Here is a 22,839-nt window from a genome sequence, read left to right as displayed (position 1 = left end):
TATATATGACCCCAAGCTTTTGAGTTGACTCTTTTCTGAATGCCAGCGTGGTTTTATTGTGTTCACTTGTTAGTTAAGTACAGAAATTATAATATTTTAATTTGGAACTGAATTCACACACACACACACACACACACACACACACACACACACACACACACACACACACACACACACACACACACACACACACACACACACACACACACACACACACACACACACACACACACACACACACACACACACACACACTTAGCATTTATAGATGCTTGAAAAAGACTAAATTAGGCTACTGCTAACAGAACAATTGACTTTTGGCTTTGACATAGCCCCTGTGACAGAATCCTAGTGTGACAACGCCCTGTTCTTTCTTTTTATAATGACCCTAACCAAACCATAACCCTTTATGAAAAGATGCCAAACTTTACCTTTTGCCTCTGAGGACAGTTTTGTCAGATTGAGCTCACTTCTAGGGGCAATTTTGTACAGCTAAGTAAGGCCAAACTCACATAAACTCACATTTTATGCCCAGTTGCATGAGCTGAAGTGTGTATTTTCAGACAGGCAGTGATAGTGAATCCCAGTGCAAGTCCTTCACTGTGTGTCAGGGCAGAGAAGTGGAAAATTAAAGCCATTGACAGAAGCAGTAATGAACCATGAAAAAAAATGTGTGATGGACAAACGACAGTAAAAATAAAGAGAATGGCCCGTTCCTCCCGCGTGAGGCACTTATTTATCTGAAGACTTTCTCTGTTTTATTGTTATTGAGCCGAAAAAGGGAAAAATCACAATGTCTTGAAACTAGCAGAGAGCAATCCGTTTCTGCACACACACACACACGTAGAGTTGTGTTGTTTTTAGGTTATGTCCCTTACCCTAAAACACTTTCCCTGTCTTTTATGTTTATTTGTTTCTCTTGTACTCGTGTTTTATTGAGTTTGTTATAGTCGTGTGTTTATTTCCACGACAGGCGTCCCAGCAGAGTCGACTCATAATGTGTGTCTGAAACCCTTTCCATTTGAAATCAGTTTCACTCTCATTTCACTTTAAGTGAGATTTTGGGGCTTTAAAAACATTTTATTGATCAAGATCCCGCTCAAGCTTTGTTAGCTTGATTTTGCTCTAATTTGTAGGCTAATTGGTCAGTTACACACTTCATGCAGCGCGCTGCGCGCGCGCACACACACACACACACACACACACACACACACACACACACACACACACACACACACACACACACACACACACACACACACACGCTGAAGAGGCTCTTTTGTGAAGTTTCCTGCTCCTCCTGTTTGTTTAGATTTGTGGATATTGATGTCGTCAGCCAGTTCTGTTTATACTTAAGGGCAAAAATCATCAGTGCTTTCATCTTTATGATTACAAAAAAAATAAAAAAAAATACTGACATTGAGAAGAGAGCAGGAGGAAGAGAGAAGTGATAAATTAAACATAAAGATCTCTCCTCATCTATAAATCCATACATCTGCATTAGAATAGACAATGACAGCGGTCAGCAAAACACTGCAAGAACAAGTCGATTTGTAGGCAAAACAAACACATTCGCTGACCTAAATGACCATCAAACTTTAGGCATTATATTGAATATGATAAACTAAAACAATATTCTACAGGAGGCGATGCATAAAGCACTTAGTCAAGCGTGTCAAGCACAAAGTAAAGCGTGTTTTTTGGATGCTTTATATTAGGTGTTATTAACTTATCTTTAAAAGTTTTTAATGCCAATGTACTTATTGTGTACATTGTTGAATAAACAGTTAAATGCATTATTACTATGTTTATAGTTGCCATGCAACATAGAGTATCAATATAGAATTAATATAGAATGTCACAGAATAAAACCGGGTGTAGGATTTACTTAACAAATTGAATTAAACGTGATATTTTGAAGTAGAAAGACTGAAACAGTATTTTCCTTGTGAAATGTCCTCCAATATTCTTTTATACTCATGTATCTCATTTTTCTGGTTTTATTAAACTGTTCTTTGAGATTCTACGTGTGTTCAGCATGATGCATGTGTACAGAATAATGAACGTTTGTGCGAGCGTGTGTCTGAATGTATTTGTAAGTGTGTGTGTTTGTGTTTACTGAGAGGAGATGGCACAGCGATGTCTCCTCAGCAGAAGAGATCGGAGATGACAGGCCAACACTGCTCTTTGTCAGAACATGAGAGCGAGAGAGAGTGTGTAAAATTTTAATCTGTAGTTATTTAGGGTATGGAGGCGTAGTGAGTTTGTCTCTGGGTCACGGGGGCTTATGGAAGAAAGTTGTTGCAGCAAACGGCACGAAAGTAAATGTCTGTGACAGCTTCCTGTAGCAAAACGAGTTTTAAACTCTTGCTCGTTCTCATTTGGGGCATTCAGGATTAATAGTCCCTGTTTTATTTGTCCCATCATGCTCTGCTGTGCAACGCAACTCTCTCCACAGAAATCAAAAGCGTCTCTCAACCGCAGGTTTCATCATATCACAAGAACATGAGTGTGATCACACAGTACAGCAATGGGGTATTAAAATAACGTTTTTCTTGTGTAAAATTTAAAGCGGTTTTTAAGGATTTAGAAATAAATTCTGACATCATTTACTTGCCCTCATGTTGTCCCAAACCTGTATGACTTTCTTTTGTGAAACACAAAAGAGATATAAAAAAATTAAATAAAATTGAGCCCTCTGACTTTTGAATGGACACAAAAATAGAAAAAAATAATAACAAAAAATAATAATAAAAAGACAAAAAATGTATAAATGTATATAATTATATAAGTTTTGTTTACTTTATATATATATAAAAAATGATTAATTATATAGATTATAAAAAGAAAATCATTATTTTTATCACATTAATATTTAAGACACATATAAATTATATTTTTGCCATATATATATATATATATATATATATATATATATATATACACTGTAATAATAAAACTGTTGACCAAAAAAAGTATAAATGTATAAATTCTATATTATTTAAATTATATAGGCTATATATATATTATATTATATATATATATATATATAACATACTTTTATTTTATTTTTTACTTACATATATTCGTCTTAATTATTGTAATGTACAATCAAATAGGTTTTCTTTTATTTTGTGTCTTTTATGTAAACATTTATTGTAAACCTTCTCTATTTGAAAGACTAATTGACTTTAAATGACTGGAATCTACAGGAGTTTGGAATGTTTGGAATGAGGGTCATGTGAAGGTCACACAGCAGTGACCTCTGAACTTTAAAGCGCCCTATTAGAAAATCAGAACGATCACAATTCTGGGATGTATTTTGGGAGACAGGTTTGTTATACTAAATTGGTATGTAATGTTTTGAGATTAAAATATTTTCTCCAATGGCAGTTTATTACGCAGATACGGGCACTGGTTCTCACAAACAAACACACACATATCAGTGATGGATTATTTTTACGGGTCGGAGAACAAACCTATCAAACACGCTGAGGTTTATGGGTAATCACTAATTAGATTCACCCAATTAGCAGCTGTTCAGAGCGGGAAACAGGTGCAAAGCGGGAGGAGAGAGAGAGAGCAGAAAAGATGGAGGAGGGAGAGAAAGAGAGAGAGTTACAGAGAATAAAGGAAGGAGAGAAACTGAATCTGGAGGGTTTCAAACACAAACTCCAGAGGGACAGAAACAATCAAAGAAACCTGAGATAACAGACATGCAAATGAGGAAACGCACACACACTACACACACACACACACACACACACACACTTATAGACATTTTTCAGTGTAATTAATAAATGTGATATTAATTTAAAAAGAATGTAAATAATACACAACACACACACACATCGTGTGTAAAGCCACATGTTACTACATGAAAGGTAACCTATCCGTCCTAATTAATTCTTACAGTAATCCGTAATATTCATATTCACGGCAATTATCAACATGTTGATAGTTTATATGATGAACTACACCTGTGGTTACTCTTCTAGGATACCTGTGTGAGCTTGACTTTATAATTCACTAAAAATCACCAAAACACCATCTGATTTTTGGTGGCCACAATAAGTAATATATCCACACTTAAACATGTCTGAATGTGATTGTGTGTATATACAGTAGTCAAGATTTTAGTGGATCCAAAGCCTTTTAATCAAAGTTATACATGCATTTTGAACAATACTCGTTCTTGTCTAAGGACAACTTTGATTAACTTTTTTGATCCACTAAATATATATATATATATATAGTATATATATAGATAGAGAGAGAGAGAGAGAGAGAGAGAAGAGAGTGAGAGAGAGTAGAGAGTGAGAGAGAGAGATGAGAGAGAGAGAGAGAGAGAATGTTTCTAATGCTTTAATTAATGTTTCACATTTTTTTACCATGTCATACTAATACTACGTCTCACAAAATAACAAAAACAAAAAAAACAGAAAGAGAGACAGACCTCAAAAGGGTAAAGAGGGGGTAAGTAAGATGGTAAAAGAAAGCGAAAAGGCAGTGAAGGCAGAAAGGGACAGTGCAGGACGACAGCAGGTATCAGGTGGGGGGAATTATCCTCCATCCCCTAATTGAGGCCCCCTGAGTGTGTCCATCCCAGTGTGTGTGTGTGTGACCTCTGCTCTTAGCCTGAGGCAGTGGCTGACCCCGCCCACCCTGGCCACACCCCCTCATTAAAACACTAATCCCTCTATAGCACCACATGCTCTCCTCACAACACACACACCACACACACTCATTCATACTTTAGTGAGTGTGAGTTATGATTGTTAACAGCAGCATTTACCCCAATCATTCAGATCAAAATAATACACACAGCCATTCAAAACACACATTTCAATGATTGTTTAACGCAATGAGCAAACAAGAGCAATAAGACACAAATTCTTAGAGTCTTCAAAGTGTGTTTAGGATAAAAGTCTGAATTACTTTTGTGATTAAATGCAAGTGTTTCACTATTTATAAATGTTATGCCTGTGGCATTGTGTCATTAAGTTATTAATTTAAATGTTAAAAAAATGTCCCATTATAATTATTACACATAATATTGTTTCAATAATAAAACTGATACATTTACATTGAGCAATTAGCACAATTACAATATATGTTTAGATCTATTTATTTTTTAAATTATTAATAATATTATCATAAAAATATACATTGACTTAAACATTTAGATGTACATTTATTACACACACACACATATATATATATATATAAGCAACAGGCATAAAATGCATTTAAATGTTTATGTATTTATTTTATGTATTTTGTTTATGTATTATAATGTTATAGGTCTTTGCCAATGTACAGTTTTTTTTAAACCATGTCAATAAAGCTACTTTTATCTTGGTAGAGAGAGAGGAGAGAGAGAGAGAGAGAGAGAGAGAGAGAGAGAGAGAGAGAGAGAGAGAGAGAGAGAGAGAGAGAGAGAGAGAGAGAGAGAGAGAGAGAGAGAGAGACGCATCATGTGGGACCTATGGAAAACTAAGTCCTAAGATCTAAGAAGGCCAAGCAAATCGATTACACACAACAATAACCAGCACCAGATTGTTCGTGCCTCCTAAATGAATCATGTGTGTGTGTGTGTGTGCTCCTGGGCTGGATATCACTATAGTTCTCTTAGTTTTAATATTCTTGCTCGCAGGCATATGCCACAGCCTCTCTCCTCTCATCGCCATATATATTAATAGCTTTATCTCCCCAACCGAAGAGCGCAAATAAAACACAAATGAAAGAATCCTCATGCATATAAAACACACGCACACACACACACAGGAGTAAATGCCAGTCAAGGTTATTGGTCTCATTTCCTATTTTCTGCTCTGGATGTAAATTCAAATCTCTGTTTGCAATAACACCTTCAAATTCAATCCAAACACCTGCAAACTCAATCAGTGTGTTTTCCCGAGTGTTTGTTACAGCCGAAACCTGTAAGGATTTCACATGGAGATGGTGAAGTGTTTCGCAAGCTACATGAGACTGATTTATTGAAAAGTTTGTGTTTGCTTCATTGTTACCAATGATTGTCTCAGTATGTTGTTTGCTAAGGTACGATTAGATACACTAATTTTTCCAGGTGGGTGATAAAATGCCAGAACAAATTCCATGGAATATCACCAAGACTTTATGCTGGACTCTTTATACTCGGGCCAGTGAACAACCACCCATCAACACCCTAGCAACCTCTCAGAACACCTTAGAGACTACAAAGCAACATCCTGGCAATGAGTCAAAACACCTCAGAAATGACATGGTAGCACCCTGGCAATAAATCAGAACCCTCATAAATTACATAGCAACACCCTGGCAACCACCCATAACAGCCTAGCATCATTGCAGTGAGTCTTGCATGCAAACACCACTAACAGTTTCCTCATAGTTCTACTTTCAGAGTTAAGCCACAGTCACACTAGACTTTGAGTATGCAAAATTCGTACGGACACCATCACAGTCACAAAATGACGTCAAAGTCTTTATTTTTTTTAAAACACAATTCAAAAGATACATACGAATAAAAAAAAAGCAATCTACTGCAAAGCTGCAATCCCTCAGATTTAAAGTTTAAAATAGACACACACGGGTTCTTCTAATTCAGATTAAAGGTCACGCTGTGGCGCGTATCAATCTTCTATTGGTCACGTGATACGAATTCGCAGGTCAGAGTTCACTGAACTTGAACTGTGGAACGCAGTGAAATGCATTTCCTGTCTCCTGCATTCGCATGCGTATGAATGGAAGTTAATGGAACGAAATGTGGTGTGACCGGCCCTTTACTGAAATACACATTTAATGGCACAAATACAAGCACAGAAGAAAAACATTCCCTTTGGTGCAGAGATACACACGTTCTGTGTTTATTTGGACACAGTGTGTGTGTGTTAAGTGTTTTCGTATCCCACAGTGCATCTGTCTTTGTTCTGTTGCCCTACTGCAGTGATGCCTACAACAGCAGCTAAATGTGAATCTGCACAACAAACCTATACAACACCTGATTTTAAAGCTTTCACGGGGTCTATTGAAATGTCCTATTAGAAAGACTTTTCACACAATATCTTCATCTTTATCTTCATACATCCAGATCTTCATGTCTCAATTGTTGCTCTTCAACGGCAATATTTAATGGAGAGCGATGAAAATGTACTGAGCAATCTCAGATCTAAAAAATGTCTCATACTCTGCCCAGATACTAAGATATTAATGTTTGACATTTCATTATGAACTCAAACATTTCTCATTGCACTTCATAAGATCAAATGAGCTGAGCTATTCAATTAAAATTAATTTTATGAAATTTTATTCATCATTTTTTAGGAATATTATGAGAAAGATTACTATACAATTGATACTGAAACATAACTGAAATTAACGAAAGTCATAGATATTAAAGAGCAACCTCTGAGCTTCAAAATTTGTATCTAGAAAAGTCTGCAATCAAATCTCAATATGAACTCAAATATTTCTCATCAAATTCTGCTATCCACATGGATTTTATACCTCTTTCTATATTTTCAGTATATCAACAATTGTCTCATTTATGTCCATTTCTATAATGAATTTTATGAGAAGTTGAAATTTCAACAAAAAGTAACTAAGAACTTCACAGATTCTTCCAATACCAAATAATCTGAAATATTCACTTTCAGTTGTATGTCAACAATTGTCTAATTTCTGTCAATTATTTACAAAAACATAACTATATAAGAACTGAACTCAATATCCTGAGCTGAACAAGAAAACAATCTGTCCTACAATTCACATTCATTTTATACTGTAACTCTAAACTTCTACTGTACACTACTGTTCAAAAGTTTGGGGTCAGTAAGATTTTTTTAAAATGTTTTTGAAAGAAGTCATTAATGCTCACCAAGGCTGCATTTATTAGATAAGAAATACAGTAAAAAAAGGGTAATTTTGTGAAAAACAACTGTTTTCTATTTGAATACATGTTAAAATGTTTATTCCTGTGATCAAAGCTGAATTTTCAGCATCATTACTCCAGTCTTCAGTGTCACATGATCCTTCAGAAATCATGATGCTCAAGAAACATTTATTATTATTATCAATGTTGAAAACAGTTCTGCCTCATATTTTATGTGGAAACTGTAATAGTTTTTTCAGGATTCTTTGATGAACAGAAAGTTTAAAAGGACAGCATTTATTTGAAACAGAAATATTTTGCAACATTATAAAGGTCTTTACTGTCACTTTGTATCAATTTAATCCATCCAAGCTGAATAAAAGTATTAAAATCTTACTGACCACAAACATTTAAACAGTAGTGCATGTCAATATTTGTAACAAAATGAATGCTTAAACAAAACACAACTAAGAACTTGAAATCTCCAACTACTGCTCACTTCCACAGCACTCTTATTTCAGAACAAATCACTGATTCACACACTCATTTAAAGGGTCAACAATGTCGGACTTGTTATAGACTAGATTTGTGCTACCTCCTCTCCTCTCCTCTGGCTGGCCGGTTCTCTCTGAAGTGTTAGATGAAGGCATTTGTCTGGAGGGTGGGTGAGGTACAGCCCTGCACATGTGTGTGTGTGTGTGTGTGTGTGTCTGTGTGTGTGTATGAGTCAGTCACAGAGATCTCTTCTCAGGCATCCTGACAGGTACAGACGCTCCGTCCGGCTTTAAAGGGAATTCCAAACGAGCCTCTGACAGGAGGCCTATTCCGTGTGTGTGTGTGTGTGTGCGGTTTGCACACTACTGTGAGGGAGGGGGGACCTGCAGGGCAACACAAATACTGACAGCGAGATCAACCAATCAAATGAGACCCCCCCAGATCCACCCAGCCAACCCAAGAGCACGATGCTACGCAAAGTCCCGCCTCCAGCGCTGATTTATGCAAATGAGAATACTGATTAATCCACCTATGCATGCTGGGTAACTGCTGCATAAAATTGTCTGTCTGTCAGCACAAACTTAGAAGAAACGCACACACACACTCACACACACACGCACACACACATACACAATCTCTCCATGACACGCCATCAAGGCCTGTCCGATCAACAAGAAACAATGGAGGAAGCAGTAATTGGAGAACAGCGCTGTGTGTGTGTGTGTGTGAGACTAACCGTGGCAGCGAGGATGTAACCCGGGCCACGAGTGTGTGTATGGCGCAGCTCTTCAAAGCTCAGGCTTGTTGTTGAACGGCATTAGCTGCCTCTCAGAGCGCTTTTAACACGGAGCGAGGGATGACAGGCCTGCCACAGGAGGAGGGAGAGAAAAACGAGTAAACATGCGTATGCAGCAAAACAACAGTTACCTGAACAGCGAGATCTGAGCGAGCGCACGCACACACACAAGAGCAGTAGAGGAACATGTTGCTTACTGCCAGGTGTCTCTGTGTGTGTGCGAGTTGTTTGGTGGCAGTTTTAAAACACAGACATTTAGAGCATTTCTGTTCCAGTGTGTGTGTGTGTTTTATCTGCATTTTTGATGACTAATCACACATAGAAACAACATCATTTGAACAGGCCTAATCAAAGATCATACATGCAGTAACAGTGCAAAAGCATATTTTAATATAATCATATAGAAACAAATATGCCAAATGTTAATTTTTTTGCTGCTTTATTTTACACTACCGTTTAAAAGTTTGGGCTCAGTACTTTTTTTGTTTGTTTGTTTTTTAAATGTAGGCTACTTAAAATGTCAAAAATGAGCAGTTGTTTTTGTTTAGTATTTTTGTCTGCAAAATATCTAAACAAAAGTAGAGAACTATTCAGTGTTATTAAAAAAAGAATCAAATTGTGCAATGGTTTCAGATCTTGTCAGATCACTTGTTCAGAATCAATAGAATATTGTGCACTTGGATGTTATATACATAACCCAAAACGTGGTTGTGGTTCGGATCTGGTCAGATTTACCAACTAAACTAAAATCAACTAAAAAAAAGAATCCGATTTTTTTGCTGCCTCTCTGAACAGGGGCCTCCAATGAAACTTTCAAAGATTTGATGTCGTGAACCCCGCAAACTTTGGCAAATCCAGCAAGTAGGTCTTCCTCAGAAGGCTCGTTTTAGCAACCTGGGAACTCGCAAATACTTTTCCAGACGGACTGATTTAAACATGCACACCCTGACTTGTGCAAATCAGCCAATCCGATTAAAGCTTGTGATTGTCATTTTTGCATGCAATATAGATCAGACGGTACATAGGCATCTCCTTACCATGTGACAGAGCAGGTGAATCAGGTGTATGCTGTCACTGTCCTCTCTTTCAGTTCTGTAGAGACATGCACACACACACACACACACACACACATAGAGAAAGAGAGAGAGAAACACACACACCTCTGTGAGGCCGCTGGCAGTGAGCTCGGGTTGGATTAACAGCAGGATTTGTTCCCTGTAGCTGAAGTCAAACAGAGGAAACTCTCCTACATTACGCTTTTAATTAGAATCATCATCTTACATGGCTCAGAGACCAATCGGCTAATACACTAATAACCCACACACAGACAAAGAGCATTAAGTAATATCACACCACATAGTTAAACGTTAATATTGACATTTTAGACACGATACACTCTTTAAAATAAAGGTTGCAAAAGAACCATGAAAGAACCATTTTTTGTTCCTCAAAGAACCTTTCAGTGAATGGTTCTTAAAATAACCCGTTTTGTTCTTAATGAGAAGAACATTTTGTCCACTATATACAACGTGTGGGATAGTGGAATGGGAAGATTCTTAAATGTAAATATTAGCTAATAAGCATATACGAATGATTTATGAAGGATCATGAGACACTGAATACTGGAGTAATGTAATTGCCATCAAAGGAAAATAAATAAATTTTAAAATATAATATTTCACAACATCAAATAAATGCATTTGTGAGCATAAGAGTTCTTACAAGAAACATAAAAAAATGTAAAGAACCCTTTTTCACTTTAAAGAACATTTATGGAATGCAAAGGTTCCATAAAGGTTCTTCATGAAACCATTGATGCCCATAAAGAACCTTTCGTTGTAAGAGTGCATTGCTAGAAATGTAGTTTATATTTGTTTCACCAAGAAAATAGTTAAAAAAGTTACAAAGTTAATATCTGCACCCTTGGAAATCCGTTTGTCCAATCAAATGAACAGAGCAGAACTAAATATCGGCAACAAAATCTCTCTCATTTATGCCAAAAAAACACTCAACTGTTAGGGAAGAATTGATAGGCTCTATCAATTCTTCCCTAACAGTTGAGTTTTTTTTTTTTTTTGCCATAACAGGTGAAATACAACATGTGGCCATTGTCTCTGGCGTATGACCCGTTGTGTGGGTTTGGTCGGTTCCTGTGGCTTTCATTCGGGAGTGCGCCTGCCATTCCAAACTCTCCTCTGGAACAACGCATTCCGTTTGAAGTGCTGATCCCTGCTTCACCTGTAAGATCAATACGCTCCCGTTCAAAGCCAGATCGGCTTCATACAGCACCAGATCTTTATTAATTTATAGAAACTTCTTGAAACTTTCTCTAAAGGGAAGCTGAAAAAAAAAACAGAGAAGGAAGAGAAAGCGAGAGAAGAGAGAGAAAAAAAGAAGAAACCAGCACGGAGTGGGTGATTAACTCAGAGATGCCTTTGACGGACAGCGAGATCACATGATCGGCCTGAACGAGAACGAGTGGAGCTTTAAATGAGGCCGCATGTAAATCAGCAGCTGAAATGCATTTGAACCAGAAGCAATTTGTTGTGGAATTTTGGATCAGAAAATTTGATCTACGTCAAAAATGTATTACATTATCAAAAATTATATTTAATTCTTAGGGACAATATTTGCACCCTATTCTTAAAAATAAAGGTTCTTTACTGGCATTAATGATTCCATTAAGAATCTTTAACATCCACGGAATCTTTCCATTCCACACAAGGTTCTTTATAGAAAAGGGTTCTTCCGATTATTCAAATGTTCTTCACACTAAGAAAAAAATGTTCTTTTAAGAACAGTTCACTGAAATGTTCTCTGGGGAACCAAAAATGGTTCTTCTATGGCATCGCTGCAAAAAAAAACCCCCAAAAAAAACAACAACTTTGGAACCTTTGAAAGAGTGCATGATTTTTCAGGCAATTTTAACTTTTAATTTGAATGGCAATTAGCAAATTTAGAGTTTTTATTTTTTGCCATGTTAACACAGACAGTAATTGTATTACACAGGCACATGATGTAATTTTAGCATTTATAGATAATAATCTGAGTTTCTGCCATTCTAATGGGAATCAGTCGATGTTTTTCTCCACCAGCCGGGGTTAAATTCCCAGCTGAATTATCTGTTTGGTAGGTAATTCAGCAGGGAACAGTAATTGAATTTTTGCCTGAATCCCCATCTCTGTGTTAACATGGAGGAATTGGCCCAAAAATCTTTTTTGACCACTACTAAACGCCATAGGGCTGCTATCTGACATTTTTTGCAGGTAATGAGCATTTGGGAATTTAAATGTAGGCTTACGTCCCTAAATGATCATTCCTGAATGGAGTCACTCCTGAAAGCATTGGCTGACCATGATAACCAAGAAACAGGGATGACATGCTATTGTCAACCTAACAAACAAGCACAATCTGAATAGTGCTTACAAGAGCATATTTTAATATAATAATATAGAAACCTAGAATATTATGAAGCATACAAAATTTTCGAAAATGTTATATTTACAATTCAAAAGTTTCATATCAGTACGTTGTTTGTTTTTAAATTAATGTTTTTATTCAGATAGTGACAGTAATTTAATCAAAAGTGACAGTAAAGACATTTATAATGGTAATAATATAGATTTATATTTCAAATAAATGCTTGAAAAAATCCTGAAAAAAAAATTCTATGACAGTTTCCACAAAAATATGAATATATCACCATTCATTTCGTTCTAACACTCTTTCTTCCGTGAAATTTTACAATTTCACAGGTTCCTGACCTTAATTTTAAGAGCTGTGATTTTATAGCCCAATTTGGAAGCGTTTCAAGGCTTCTGTGAATGTTTGAGTGCGTGTGTGAGAGAGAAAAGTAACTGTGAAAGAGAGAGAGAAAGAGAGAAACCCGTGTGCACAGCGCTGGAGATCTTCATTTCTTTGTTGTCAGATTTGATGATTTTAGAGAAATTACCATCCCTGCATTCAAAGGAAATCTACCTCACACTTCCATGGCCTGCGGCACGGAGGGAAATAGAAGGTTTATATTTATTTTTAATTATATCAGTTTATCAGGAGGCGTAACATCAGAGCCACATCTGATTTTATCTCTTCTCTTTCACACCTGAGGGAATATTAATACAAACAGCCATTCCAGCTCTGATCGTTGCCTCACACACTCTCTAACACACACACCGGCACTTTTATGATATCATTTCATCATCCGTCGTTCTCGCAAATAAAAACAAACCACAAGATCTGTGTTTATATTCCAAGCTTATAAAACACACCGATCTATCTAAACAGCACACAGTGCGAACACACACACACACCTTAAGATAGAACGTGTGTGTGTGTGTGTGTGTTCACAGGAAAGACAAACCACACATGAGATCTCTTTAATGTCTCACTTGTTGCTCCTCGACAGCAATGAGATTTTATGTAGAGCAAATTAAGACTTGAAATCTCCTGCTTCTCAGGTGTTTCTCAACAGACTGAAATTGCTGAAATACAGTAAGCTATCCAGCTATAAAACATAAAATGTAAAATCTTTTGAGAAATGTTTGAGCTCATATTGAGCTTTGATATCAGGGTTTAGAGTACAATCTGAGACATTAACATAGACATTTAGTTTACATCGGAATGAAATCGATTAGATTGATGAATCAGATCAGTGTTTACAATGAACACTAAATAAAGTGATCGGGTTGATGTCACAAGACTCATATCAGATTTGATCTTAAGACATGCGCTCACTGCACGAACAATTACCTCCTACCAATTCTTCTTTACTTTGTTTTAAAAAGCAGACTTAACATTTATACTTTGGATTATACTTTTGGACCTGATTTGGAGAAGACGAGCACACAAAGCTTTGTGCCGTGCTGCTTATATTTATCAAGCAGTAAATCCTGCGCACAAAACAAGACTCTGTGTTTGAGAGTCCAAAGCAAGCACTAATAGGACGTTGTCCTGAACCACTTCACGATGTGTGAGTGGCAAGAGAAACCACCCCTTACAATCCAAAGTGAAATTTAAATCCGATTTGGCCAATTCCTTCCGATTGCGCTTACCTGTGACTTTTAATTCTGACAGTCTGCATATCTAGGGTCCAGGTAAACTTTCAAAGGTAAACTCTTTTCAAACTCTAGAGGAGTTGCATGTAAGATCAGTGTTTCTTAGGTGAAACATCTGATATTTCTCTGCAATTCTAAAGACACAAGATTTTCCAGTTTAATTTTTATATCATGTACTCTTTCTGTATTTCAACAATTTGAGTGTGGTAGGAGAAACATCTTTGGACAAAGTTGCTCCTTAAAATGAAACTTTAACTTAAAGTTTTCTGAGATGTGAAAGAGAAACCTCTGAGCAATAACACTTTCCTCTAGGAGCGTTTCAAGGTTTGTGCTGCTACATTCAGTATTCTGGATGGCCACAACACCCACAATCCCTTGCTGCAGGATCCCTGTGAAGACGATTTCCCCAGATGAGATGAAGGTGACCTCTGTGTCAAACGCTCTTTCTCTATCTCCAACCTCAATATATCAAAATAACTTATGCACACAGACACAGTGTCTTTATGTCTGTTACAGCAGTGCATTCACATGCTAACAGTGTCTCAGGGTTTCCTGCATTCGCTCTCTCTCGTCACCTTCATCTCTGTCGCCACATGTCGCTTTTCCACAGCCAAACTACTGTAAGTGACTGCTACTCTGTAACTTGCCCACAAACAAGCATGGCGTACTGCGATCTGTGTTTAAAAGTCTCATTCGTGGTATTGAGAGTATCTGTATGCCACCATGAGCTGCTTTTGAGTCACACGTCACATATAAAAAATATATAATTCCAAGCAATCCATTCACACATATGTAAATAAAAGTATAATTTTTCTAAAGTAAGTCAAGGGAAATAAAGAGAGTGGAATCAATCAGCGTGCGCCATTCAGATTTGAACTGAGCGTGTCTTTTAAAATGTCAGTTCAGTTCCTGAATTTGAATTGAATTAGAAATTAGGTAAAGCAACCAGGATGCATATTTGGTCATTGAAATTGAAATATGAAGTATAATTCAAATGAAGTGAATGAATGAAATTAAATTCATGTAAATGGTTTTTACTAAAAAAGCTAAGTTTGTCGAAACAAACTTTAAATGGTGACTTGACAAAGCCTTGTTTGAAAGATTAAAAGCCTTAATGTTTGAAGATTTATATGGCTTATATTGCAGACAGACAGACAGACAGACAGACAGACAGACAGACAGACAGACAGACAGACAGACAGACAGACAGACAGACAGACAGACAGACAGACAGACAGATAGATAGATAGATAGATAGATAGATAGATAGATAGATAGATAGATAGATAGATAGATAGATAGATAGATAGATAGATAGATAGATAGAAAAAGAAATACAAAACCTGTGCTAACTAAAAAATAAAAAGAAGTTTATATTAAATTTCAACAAGTTAATATTGAATCCAATATTTGGTGATAACATAGAGTAATGAGAGATTTATAAACGAACGAATGATAGATAGAATTATATATAGACAGACAGATTGATAGAAAGATAGAATAAACAAACGAGCGATAGGTAACAAGCGATTTATTTCTGGGTAAAATCCTTTCTGGGCCCTGGAGGTGTTTTGACATGTCCTGACATTTCATGGCTAAAGTCTGATTACACGAACAAACTCACATATGCGAGCAGCACGCATGTAAAAAGTATGTATATTTGAGAAAATGATGTTTATGTGTGGTTAGTGAAAAAACAAACAAACAGCAGTCGTAGTCTTCCGAGTGCAGTGACACGGGTTTGCTATTCCGCACGTTGCCGCGACCCGGCGCCGACGCTTCTTGGCTTTTTCTTGGTTTTCCCCGCGGCGCTTTTCTGGGGGGCGGTGGAACGGGGCAAAGAGCGTGAACCGGCGTGTGTTTGTGTCTGTGGGGAGAGCGGGTGACATTTAGAAGCTGCTTGGGGTTTCGTCCCGTTAATATCCAAACTAATTAGCCTCAAAACGCAGCGGCGTGGAATCTCTACTCAGCCTAGCAGCTAAAGCACTCGCGTACAGACCAGCACACCCCCACAAGCTCCCCAAGAACCACAGTCCACACGATCTCTGTGTGTGTGTGTGTGTGTGTGTGTGTGTGTGTGTGTGTGTGCGCACGCGCCTAGATTACAAATGTCAGATAGAGATCGTAATTATAACTTCTCAGCTGGTATATCAGTCAAAACGCTGACACCCTCTCCCTGTCTCTCTCTCTGGCCTGTGCTGTGCGGTGAGGGACGATTGTCATGATGTTTTGACAGGCTGGTCAGAGCTGCAGTCCCTGTGGTTTCACAATTATGCAGCAGATCTCAGCTCACACCCCACTGCCAACAGATACAGGCCAAGAATCTCAATGCTGCTACACACACACACATACACACACACAGACAGACACAGACACACACACTTGCACACGCACACAGACACACTCGCACACACACACACACTCGCACTCGCACACACACAGACACACTCTCACTCTCTCTCTCTCTCTCACACTCACGCACACACACACACACATACTCTCTCTCTCTCTCTCTCTCACACACACACACACACACACACACACTCTCTCTCTCTCTCTCTCTCTCTCACACACTCACACACACACACACACACACACACACACACACAGACACACACACACTCGCACACACACTCGCAAACACACACACACACACACACACACACACACGTTCTCTCTCCTGCTCTTCTCCACCCTGTGGCCTCCACTCCCTTTAACAATTTTGCAATTTTCTTATCTGTCTTTTGTTTCTTTTACACTATTGTTTGACACAATCACTTTCATATTTATCACACTCTCTCTGTTTCATAATTGTGTCTGAGACTAGAGAACTAGAGGATGTGCATTTTCATAATTTAAGGTAAAATAGGTCTGTCTGCCTGTCTCTACCTATCCCTCCATTCAAACATCCATCCATCCATCTATCCATCTATCTATCTATCTATCTGTCCATCAATCATATCAAAACTGAAAATTTGGATACTCAAATTGAAATAAAGCTGAACTAAATTATAAATATTATATGAAAACATTTAACCAAACTAAGTTGAAGTTTTTAAGTTTGAAATAATATACACACACTGTTTACTAAAACAAAAGGTTTCTGGTTTCTAACTACCTAGTAGGACTAACTACTGTATAAACTACTACTACTGCTACAAAAAAAGGACCCTAAAATCTGATTTTTAATAGGAAATGTTGCTCCAGAAATAATAAAAATACATTGATCCAGAAACAATGTCTTATTAGGAAATCAGAAAATCACAATCACAGTGAAATTTGAGAGAAACTGACTTCATACATGCACTAAAAATGATCTTGAGATGAGTTCGCAAAAAGCGGCTCAGAAAAGTGAAATTAGTTCTGAGAAAAGCTCCTGCAGCGTTTGAGCACTGATGACACTTGCTTTGATATTTTGTTATCTAATGTAATGATATCCAAACATTTTTTTTCCTATAAAATCCCTGTGTTTTTACTAAAAACATCTACATTTCGGAGTTTAACAACATCGAGTGAAGCAGGTCCTACTGAGCCGTTCCTCTTCCATGTGCTGTATTAAGCATAGATGGTAATGAAAGCAGATGCCCTACGAACAGAAGTGTGTGTGTGTGTGTGTGTGTGTGTGTGTGTGTGTGTGTGTGTGTGTGTGTGTGTTTTAGAGGGTGGGGGAAGAAAGCGAGAGACAGTGAAAAAGAGAACAGGGTAGAACCTTGCCTCAAGCAAAAGCCACTGAACAGTTAAGAACTTCCTGTTTCACTTCAGGCTACGAAGAAAACGCTAACCACACATGATGGAATGATGGCCTTTCATCCGTCCGAAGAAAAGAGGGAGAGAAAGAGAGGGAGCCGGTGGAAGAGAGATGTTCTAAGACAGATCCTATTTTCTTGCTGTCTGTGTCAATTAGTCTGGTGCCTTTGTGTTGAGCACAGGTAACCATTTAAAGGCCTCAGCGCAGCCTTTGGACTCAATCCGTCCGGCTCGCTTTGGGTGGTTTGAGAGAAAACCGGGGAGAACAAAAAGAATATGCACATATGCGCTCAGGTTTTGGTTAGACTGATCGCTGTATGATGAGATGACGTGAATCAGTATATTGTGAAGAAATTTAGGCTTTGATTCATGATTCAATTAACCAATACAACAAGATTATGAGGTTGCAAATCCCAATAAATCCATCATGCTTCTTTTAAAACGAAATTTATTCCTGTGATCAAAGCTGAATTTTCTTCAGTCATCAGTGTCACATGATCCTTCAGAAATCATATTAATATGCTGATTTGCTGCTCAAGAAACATTTCTTATGATCAATGTTGGAAGTAAATCTTTTGTAACATTTTAAATGTTGTTACTGTCACTTTTAATCAATTTACTGCATCCTTACTAAATAATAGTATTAATTTAAAAAAAGATCTCACTGACCCCTAGCTTTTGAAAGACAGTGTATACTTCACTTACAAAATTATAATTCAACATACATAAATGCATATAAATAAAAATAACCACCTTTATATAATAGGGATAAAATGATGCAGGCTAGATTTAAAGATTCCTTAATGGTTCTTTTGCATCATTTTTGATGTTTGAAAGCTTCCATTCCCATTTATTGTATAAGTACATGGAAAAAAGCATGTAAAACAGCCTTATGTTCCCCTTTGGGGTTTTGCAGAAGAAAGATAGTCAAATAATTTAGAACGGCGCATGAGAGCGAGTAAATGATGACTAAATGTTCATTTTGGGGTGAACTATTGCTTTAATTTAGCATTAAACTGCCGTGAAGGGCCTGGTGTGCGGATGCTTTAAGCAGTCATGTACTGCGTGTGTTTGTCTGAACGGCCAGCAGCTGATATCTGAATCCAGACCCTACGATAGCTGTTCACTCTAATTTCAGAAGCTAAATGTTTAGCTTTTAGCGAAGCGCTTTGATGTGTCAAACAGGTTAACAGGTACATTTTCTGCTTCATGAAACAGTTTTAAAATGCACACACACACACTGTGGTTTAAGGCAGATGCTTAGAAGTGCAAATTGGCCACGTCTGTGGGCTCTGATCAGCGGATTGTGAGAGTGCGTGTGTTTGCCACGTATTTCCCAGTGATGCTGTGACAGGGGTTTTACACGACGCCTCGAACCCGGCTCAGGGACGAGTTTCAGGCACTACATGCAACCTCTGCCTCACTCTCTTCTTCTTTACCAAATTCTCTCCTTATTAATGACGACCTCAGCGATAATCATGAGAACACCTGCCTCTGTATCCACGGAGATCATATAACTAAGGAGACACTGCATTTTGGGTCAGGAGGGTTAAGCAACGAACAAACTACTAGGTTACATTTTATTTTACTTGAACAAAACTCGATGCCATGATGTTGCTATCCCGTTTCTAGGTGTTCCGAGGGTTATATTGTATTTCTGTGTGCTTACTATGGTGTTCTGTTTGGCTGCCAGGGTGTTGCTATGCAGTAGCTAAGGTGTTCTGAGGGTTATATTGTATTTATATGTGCTTGACGTAGTGTTATGAGTGGTCGCCAAGGAGTTGCTATGCAACTGGTATTTTGCATGTTTTATGCTGTAGAATGTTGCTATGCAGTAGCTATGGGTTTCTGGGTTGTTATCTTAAGTCACTATGATGTGGCGCTGGTTCCTCCTAAGTAAGTCTACGGCACATATGCTATATTTTCACCTGTTTTATCGTCTACCGGCTGAAAACCACTTTAGAGTCGCTAAGAAAAATAATTTCACATCCACATCAAGCTGCACAATTGGAGCTGCACAAAATGAATCATCAATATTCACCCCATTCATATCTACCTCATTCATGTTCAAGGTTTTATTGGGAACGATTCATCAGTGTGCCTTATTTCAAAGAATTTTTTTTTGTATTTGTAACCTTAAATCAAAATAAACTGCTCTTCTTCTGAATCAGCTTCAATTAGGTCTTTTACCATTTCACTCAGAAAACCAGCAGAATACAGACGTTAAATGGGCCCCAAATGAAAGCTATGGAATAAGCTGCCCCCTAATCGTCATGCCACCCCTAAACTCCAGACCTTCAAATCTCAACTTAAAACTCATCTATTCACCATGCTCAGTAAATAATTATTTTCCTCTCTATTTCTCTGTCTTCCACTTTTTCATTTTTTATGTAACATGTTTACTTTATCGAAATTGATGTTTTCTTTGATTCTATAACTTCTTTGTAGTTATTGGTTGTCTCCATCTGCTTTTCTGCTTGTTTGATTGTTATAATAAGCAGATTGCTTGTCTCTTTGTCTGTCAAGTGTTTATTATTTTGTGAAGCGACCTTGGGTTCTTGAAAGGCGCTATAAAAATAAACATTATTATTATATATATTATTATTAGTTCATGGGGTTCGCATAAACTAGGCCTATGAACAACACCACTGATATAGTTATCAGATACAGTGTGTCAGTGGGCAGGTCTAGGTGAGGCCCCTCCCTCTCAGCACACCAGTGGGCGTGTCCAAACAAGACTCAGACTCCTCCCCCTCCCCGACAGCAGTGTCAGGCTTCATTATGTGTTTTTTTGGTGTGGTGGCGAATCCTCCCACTCGACACACACAATCGCCCACAGTCAGGGTGAGCGTGTTGTATGTGTGTGTGATGTCAGTGCCACAGGCGACTACTGCTCATGGGCCAATCTACCCAACCTGTCACTCTTCATCTGTCTCCCACACACACACGCACAGGAATTCTGCCTGAAGCATCCGGGTGGACACATGGAAAGTGGATTTTTGTACAGCACTTAGCAATATTAGCAGACTCAAGACAGGTCGTGTGTGTGTGTGTGTGTGTGTGTTTTTGCGGGTGCGTGTTTTTGGGGGTGCATCCGAATTGTGATGAATTAGGAGTATATGCTTAATGTACATGTGTGTGAGTATTACACTTACCTGCTTCCTTTAAAGCTGAAATGTGTCACTGTTTGCTTTTTAACACTGTACTATCCCAGGTTTATCCCAGGTTTATGTGTACTATCCCAGGTCAACTAGCTTGACACCGCAACCTTGGCTCTACCATTGCCGGACCATCCGTTTTGCTGACCTTTGGATGGCAGAGGGACGTTACCGCAAACCTGATTGAAAACACTAACATTAGTTTTGCAATTACTAAGTGAAATGAAACTCTTTGTATTTAAATCATTTGCATTCGATTCTTAAAGTGATAGAGACCTACTAAACTCAACAAATGAATTCTCTCTATATACAGAAAAATATATTTAATTATATATTTAGGATTAGGGTAGTCAAACATGATCTCCTCATGTTTAAACATTACTGTGAACAACACATCATTATCAGCGCTTAAGTAAAAGTATTAAAAATGTTTACAAAATAAATGATAGGCCTAGATATATAAATATTATAAAAATAAAAAAAAATCAGTAATATGAAAAATACATTTAAAATATTCTCAAAATAGATGTTCTATTTGTCCAGTAAACTAAGGATTTAGTAAAATGATAATGAATTAAAATAATTATAAAAATATAGATGGATATGAATACATAAAAAAATATACAAAATAAACTAATACATACAAGTGTTTAAGTATTCTTTTAAAAAGATATTTTTTTTTGTTGTCAATAAACTAAGGATTCAATTAAATGTATATTCAAATATTTCTAGATAAATATTTAAAAAATATAAATATATATAGATAAGATTAACTAATACATATATTTAAAATCATTTTAAAATTCTTGTACTTGGAAAAAGTATTCTTCAAAAATATTATTTTGTCTGGCAAATAAACTAAGGATTCAATGAAATCAAAATAAAATTAAAAGCCTTAAATATGTTTCAAAAATATAGATATTTTAAAAATACAAAAAACTAATAGATACATTTAAACATTTAAAAAGTGTTGTACTTGAAAAAGTTTTCTTTAAAAAAAAAAAGCTATTCTTTTTCTGGCCAATGAACTAAGGATTGAATTCTAATAATGCACTGTTGAAAAACTGGAACTCTCATTACCAGTGGAAAAGGACACACACATGCACACACAGAATGCATTAATTTAAGCCAAGACTCTGCCTGAGTTTAACTACTCACCACCAGTCATTCCCAAAACTACAGCTCGACCTCATTGCCCCAGGATATATATCCCACACACATACACACACAGGAGAGCAGCTCCTCTCACACTCCCATTAATTAACCACATTAACATACGAGCACAATGACCCAGTCAAATGACCCGGGGCGAGAGCCGTTCAACTTCATTAAATGTGAAGCCGTCACCCTCCGCAGTCTCTCAGCGGCGCTATCATCTCATTCTCACCGCCACATAACTTCACACGTCACTCTCCGATTCAATGTGAGACACAAACAGGCCAGATAATTAGAAGCGGTGTAATAATGACCTGCAATTGACCAAAGACCCGTCATAACATGTTCTAAAGAGCTGACATTGGTTTATTGTTATTAAGTTTTTTAGCTGTTTTCAGTTCTACACCTCCCTGACCTTCATATCACATGCCTGAAGGCGTTTCAGAGCACTTTAAACTGGTTTCAAAGCAAGAAAGAAAACAACTAAATTTGTAGTTGAACTCTGATAGTTTCCGTGAACTCTCAGATGCTTATTCAACATCTGAGCAGGTATTTCTCACAGGC

The 22,839-nt window shown here is 37.3% G+C and overlaps 1 protein-coding gene and 1 long non-coding RNA gene across 4 annotated transcripts in view; both read right to left on the bottom strand.

The window, feature by feature from the left end:
* Nucleotides 1-21,182, bottom strand: part of tfap2d (transcription factor AP-2 delta (activating enhancer binding protein 2 delta)) — a 63,088-nt gene extending 41,906 nt beyond the window's left edge. Inside the window, exons 1-3 of the mRNA XM_056269301.1 lie at nucleotides 21,118-21,182; nucleotides 10,199-10,253; nucleotides 9,102-9,230 (exon numbers count right to left, since the gene is read on the bottom strand). The gene's annotated coding sequence lies outside the window, so the exon portion shown is untranslated. The remainder of the gene's footprint in view (nucleotides 1-9,101; nucleotides 9,231-10,198; nucleotides 10,254-21,117) is intronic.
* A 28-nt stretch (nucleotides 21,183-21,210) lies between these two features.
* The window catches only part of LOC130103278 (uncharacterized), a 46,064-nt gene continuing 44,435 nt past the window's right edge, over nucleotides 21,211-22,839 (bottom strand). For all 3 annotated transcript variants that reach the window (XR_008809334.1, XR_008809335.1, XR_008809333.1), the window contains one exon: nucleotides 21,211-21,268. This is a non-coding gene — a long non-coding RNA (uncharacterized LOC130103278). The remainder of the gene's footprint in view (nucleotides 21,269-22,839) is intronic.

Source organism: Rhinichthys klamathensis, unplaced genomic scaffold, assembly GCF_029890125.1.
Source record: "Rhinichthys klamathensis goyatoka isolate OS25496 unplaced genomic scaffold, OSU_Roscu_1.1 h1tg000281l_1, whole genome shotgun sequence".
NCBI classification, from domain to species: Eukaryota; Metazoa; Chordata; class Actinopteri; order Cypriniformes; family Leuciscidae; genus Rhinichthys; species Rhinichthys klamathensis.
Note: the sequence above shows the minus strand (reverse complement) of the source record. Positions and strands in the feature narration are given on the sequence as shown.